Source organism: Patiria miniata, unplaced genomic scaffold, assembly GCF_015706575.1.
Source record: "Patiria miniata isolate m_02_andy unplaced genomic scaffold, ASM1570657v1 HiC_scaffold_26, whole genome shotgun sequence".
NCBI lineage: Eukaryota > Metazoa > Echinodermata > Asteroidea > Valvatida > Asterinidae > Patiria > Patiria miniata.
Genome location: NW_024037065.1, coordinates 6,398,696 through 6,404,256, shown reverse-complemented (window position 1 = coordinate 6,404,256; position 5,561 = coordinate 6,398,696).

Genomic DNA, 5,561 nt, shown 5'->3' with positions numbered 1-5,561 from the left:
TAACACTTGGCAGTGTTTCCGACTGTGCGAGCTACACCATCATCTTCGCTCATACCCATCGCCCTTAAGCAGGGAGCTGGGAAGGGCTAATATCATTCAGGATGCATGACGTCAGTTCGTCGAGCCCTCATTGGATAGAATTTGTTTGAACAAGAGAACACGTTAACACTTCCGTGTGCACGTGAAACGTGCGCGCTGAATGTACGGGCTTTGGATGAGGCAGTAAGCTGCCCACAATGCCTTGCGCGTCCATGCTTCCTTCACACAATTTTGTGTTAGTGATTAGCCCTTCCCATGCGCCCTGTTTGAGGGCGGTGTGGTACGAGCGAAAACCATGCAACACCATTAACGAGAAAACATTCGAATAATATCAATAGCGGCTCATTTATGAACACGTTTATTTGCCAGATTAGGCTGATTAGGCTAAAACAAAATGTGGCTCCCAAAATATAAGCTGTATGAATAAATAAAAAAGAGAAAAGTGTAAGATTCATGAATTATGTACTTCCGCATGTCTGTTAAATACATTTAGATTAAGAAAATGAGAACTGCATAATAATGTCATGTGCATGCCAAATATAATGCAAGCCTTTACCCAAAATTGCAAATCTTTTCTAAAATCGCCGACAAACATAATGAAGTTATTAAAAGCAAGTGACAAATGAATAGATCTACATATATATGCCACTTAAAAGGGAAAAACAGGTTGGAAAATAATGTAATCGATAGAAATGTGTTCATAATATAGCCAAAACAGTACCCCCTCCAAAAAAAATCTAGGCTTCTGGGGCACTGGTAATTTCTTGGGGAGTGGCTTGTAACCCCCCCCCCCCTCTTGGGTAATGGGGTGCGGGTTTCCGTGGAAATTTAGCACTACGGGGCGCTCTTTTCGGATTAGTATCGGCTTTAAAAGCTAGTCATCTATTTTCCTCTTCTAGTTTAAATTACTTTTGAAAGGAAAAACACTTCTTTGGCTGGGGATGGGCAAATTTAGATTTTTGTGTGTGTAATATGGCTGCTGGGGTACTTAAAGGGCAACGTTCCCCCGGGCTTTTTCGCATTTTAAATGTTTGAAATGTTGCTTCCCCCACTGTGAGCAGTCAAGTAACTGTGTCGTGTGCGAGTAAAAGTTTCATGATGATTAGTTTTGTTGGCAAGACTTTTTCACGACTCAAGACTTTCAAGCTTCAAAATCATCTCAATTTTCGTCTACCAACATATATCTATATAACTAAAAAAAAAAACACCATCACCATCAGATAGAGATATTGGTTTTAGAAAGTCACATGTTCATTTCATGACATAGTGATGTTGCATACATGTAATGTATTATTTTCACGTTCTCCGCACGGGAGTTAAATCTTTAAAAACTGTTGCAAAAGAATTTTGAATTTACATTTTTTTCATAGAGCAAGGAAAAACTAAAGCCTAAGCTTATCTCCTAAGGCTGTCATTAATGGTGCACATCGTCTTGAAATTGCCGAAATCGTTATGTTTAAGAGTGTTTTATACTTATCCTATTTCAAAGGTCTGGTTGAAAGGAAACTAAGGATTTTTTTTCTGGAGGGGGGCAAAGCACATTTTCTCCCCCGAAATCCCTGTACCTTTCCAGCATATTCTTGATTGTTATATTTCGAGTGGGGGAAGGGACATTTGCGCCCCTCAACCCATTGAATTAATAGCAATTTCCCCCCCCCCTTTTTTCCCTCCTTTTGTTGTTGTTGTTGTTGTTGTTGCTTTTCCGGGGGGTGGGGGGGGGGAGCGCCCCCCTTGCCCCTCTCACCAAGGTCAAATTGTGGGACTAAAACAGAAAACCAGTCGGGGGGGGGGGGCTCACTGCCCTCCGAGCCTCCCCCCCCCGCGGGTGCGCCACTGCGCGCTCGTTTTTTAAAGACTTCTCTTTTTTAAAAGTGCCTTTTTTTGTTTAACGAGCGCATTTTTATTTTACGAGTGACCTCGGTTCTTTTTTAACGTGGACGCGAACGTCATGAAAAGTGCCACTGCACCTATTACCCGCCAAAATAATTGCTGTCCGATGGTGTCATGTACCGTAGGCCCCCTCCCCTGTTTTGTTCTACGGATGCCTGCCCTATAGTGACCGATGAAAAGAAAAGTACCTGTCTACTTTAGCTTTCCCCCAACCCCCTTAATCAGAATGACCTTGCTCCACCACTGTTAATAACAGCATTTTGAGGGCCGTACATACTTGAGGGTTTGTAAAAAAAAAAAAAAAAAAGCCGAGAGAACTGCAACAATGTATTTATGTGAAATATTGATGGAATTAGGCCCGAAAGTTGCCCGATTTTGAATTATATTGTACTAGGAATCATTTTCTAAATGGCGATGGGCTTTATGACTACTGTAAGTTTAAGGGGTGATTCACAGAGTAATTAATTTACTATAGCGCCCCTCCCCCCAATATTGAGCAGAAAATGAATGGTGATGATATAAGCTTTCATTTGACGGATATCTCCAACACCTTGGGGAGTTGTGAGTATTTCCTGATCTTTAGAAGTGGGGGTATCAAAGTTATTATGAAGTCTATACTATGGCAGTTTATTTGCCGGCGCGGCCGGTCTGCAACTTCGCTCGTACCCCCCGCCCTGCAAACAGGACGCTGGGATACTCTGATGATCTTCACAGAATCTTGTGAAGGAAGTGACCTGTGACCTATGTAGCATCTGGCTGCAGCTACCCGTTCAAGACCGCAGTTAGACAATGTGCGCAAACACTATCCGAAAACTTCCCATAGAATTGCGCGCATTCCATACCGGATGTGATTTCTTTTTCATTGCGGACCATGTGGACAAAACTTTAAGCGTCGCATAATGCAATCCGACCGTTCGTGATTCGAAACAGAGCCTGAGCGAGTGACGGGTATTGTAAATTTGCAACACAGATAACTTTTAGAGGATTTCCTACATTATTACTCTTTTCAACGAGAGAAAAAAACATCTCTAAACTGGAATAAAAGAGTTATGAATCAGTCTTAACGGCCGTTTCAAACCTTGCAGAGTCATGACCTTGATGACGCACAGGTCACTGGTCACGCAAAATCCAACCAATCAGAGCGTGAATTCATCAGAGTATCCCAGCGTCCTGTTTGCAGGGCGGGGGGTACGAGCGAAGTCTGCAACCTGGAACACGTTTTGGCGGCCCTTGAACTGGGACAGCTTTCTGACGTCACAGCCGTGACCTGAAACATGTTTCCTATGCACCGCGAAAACAACTGACCGGAAAATTGTTCATGACGTCATGTTACTGCTACGTGACTGCACACAACCCAAAAAACATCACGAGGCGACCGGACATGATAAACAATAACATTCAAAGCAAAAGTGGGAGTTTTTTTTTATAGCGTTTCCCTAAAATTCTAAAAAAGAGTAGGCCTGATATTCTGTATCAACTTTTGTACCAATTGAAGGTAAAAACCCACTATTTAAACCCCATTTATGGTAAAAAGTAACGTTGTCTGCTAAGCTTGTTTACCCTTCCGCCATCTTGAAACATAAGTGAACCGACACGAAACTTCGGTTCAACTTTGGTCGAAACAATGACGTCATTTCAGTGTAACCAAAACGCCAAAACGGCCGCGAACCAGAAACATGTTAACGGTCACAGCGCCAAAACGCACCCCAGGTGTCCGTTCACATTTTAGTATTGTTCCGAGTTGTGCCAGACAACCCATGACAATATACACAGGGACGTATAAAGCAAGATCAATTCAAAGGTGGGACTTGGGGAGAACATTTGCCGACAGACCTTCGTTGGAGGAAATCAGATTTTTTTTTTTTTTGGTCACCTGGGTTGTCGTGAAATCAACAGAAAGGTGGGATGGGGTAGTAGACGTGAAACACCATCGTTCAAGGCAGGTTGCGAGGCTTGTGCTTGTCTCTGGTGCGACTTCGCGTCCGGCACGGTGTAGCGATAACCCTTCACTCAGTCGCAGCAGTAAGGGTCTCAGCCGGCTAACGAACCACTAAATCAAAACACAGAACCGGCGCTCAACACACGGGCATCACTAGAGCAGGTGTGGCGTTTCACCCCTCAACCCCTCCTCCCCGAAATATTTTGTGTGTGACAAAACCGTCTAGTTCCTGACTACTTTCATCACGGAGGGTGTGGTGGCAAATTTGTTGTCAGTTCTCACTTTCTTAATCTAAACGCGTTTAACAGACATGCGGAGGCCTCATGAATCTTACACAATGTTTTTTAATTTATTTATACAGCTTTTATTTTGAGAGCCACATTTTTTTTTACATCAGCCTAATCTGGCAAATAAACGTGTTCAGTAATAAGCCAATATTGATATTATTCGAATGTTTTCTCGTTAATGGTGTTGGTTTTCGTTCGTACCACACCGCCCTCAAACAGGGCGCATGGGAAGGGCTAATCTCTAACACAAAATTGTGTGTGAAGGAAGCATAGACGCGCAGAGCATTGTGGGCAGCTTACTGCCTCATCCAAAGCACGTACATTCAGCGTGCACGTGTCACGCGCACACGGAAGTGTTGACGTGTTCTTGTTCAAACAAATTCTATTTAATGAGGGCTCGACGATCTGACGTCATGCATCCTGAATGATATTAGCCCTTCCCAGCTCCCTGCTTAAGGGCGATGGGAACGAGCGATGGTGTAGCTCGCACAGTCGGAAACACTGCCAAGTGTTAAACGTATCTTTATAAAACCAAACACCTGCAGTGTTTTTCTTTTCCAGTTAAATACCAAAATGAATCGATATTTACACTGATTACAATTTCTCATTCATTAAATGTGTAGAATACTGTTTATTGTATTCTTAAGCCACGGTACATTAACCAATTATCAATATCAACTTCAGTAATAACCAGAACATTTTATACAGCAAAAGGCACACGCAATACACGTTTTTATACATTAACTAATGATCCAATAGTTAACTAACTCAAATCAAGTCCTTAGTTCAAATCCTACACAGAGGCGGATCAAGGATTTTTTTTGCAGTGGGGGTGTCGACCCGTCAGATTGTTTTATGTCCGATTGTTGAGGACAGGCGGACCTAATGGTACTATAATTGTTATAATCTTTAGGGGGTCAGAGCAGGGGGAGTTCGACCCCCTTCCCCCACCCCTCTCTGCATCCGTGCATGCATTAATCTCAGACTTCTTGCAATGTCAGTTTTTCATGCAAAGTGTTTAAAATCATGTGGGTCTATTGTTTAGAATATTTTATACTAGTATTCTTTTCTTCTTGCTATATGCAAATATTAATGCAATTAAGTAATCGTGAAATGCATATATACAGTGCAACTGTTGAATCAACATTTCAACTCGTCCATTAACAAATTATTAATATCAACTTCATCAGTAATAATCATAGCATTTTTATACGGCAAAAAGGCGTACGCAATGCGACACTTTTTAATCGACATGAAATTACACTTGAAACAACATAAACATCCGGTCCCTATTTTAAATCCAATTATCACAGACTTCTCGAGATGCACATTTTTATGCAAAATTTAGAATAAAAAATTCTCACAAGAACTGTAAAATTATTGTATTTTGGCATAATATGCGAATA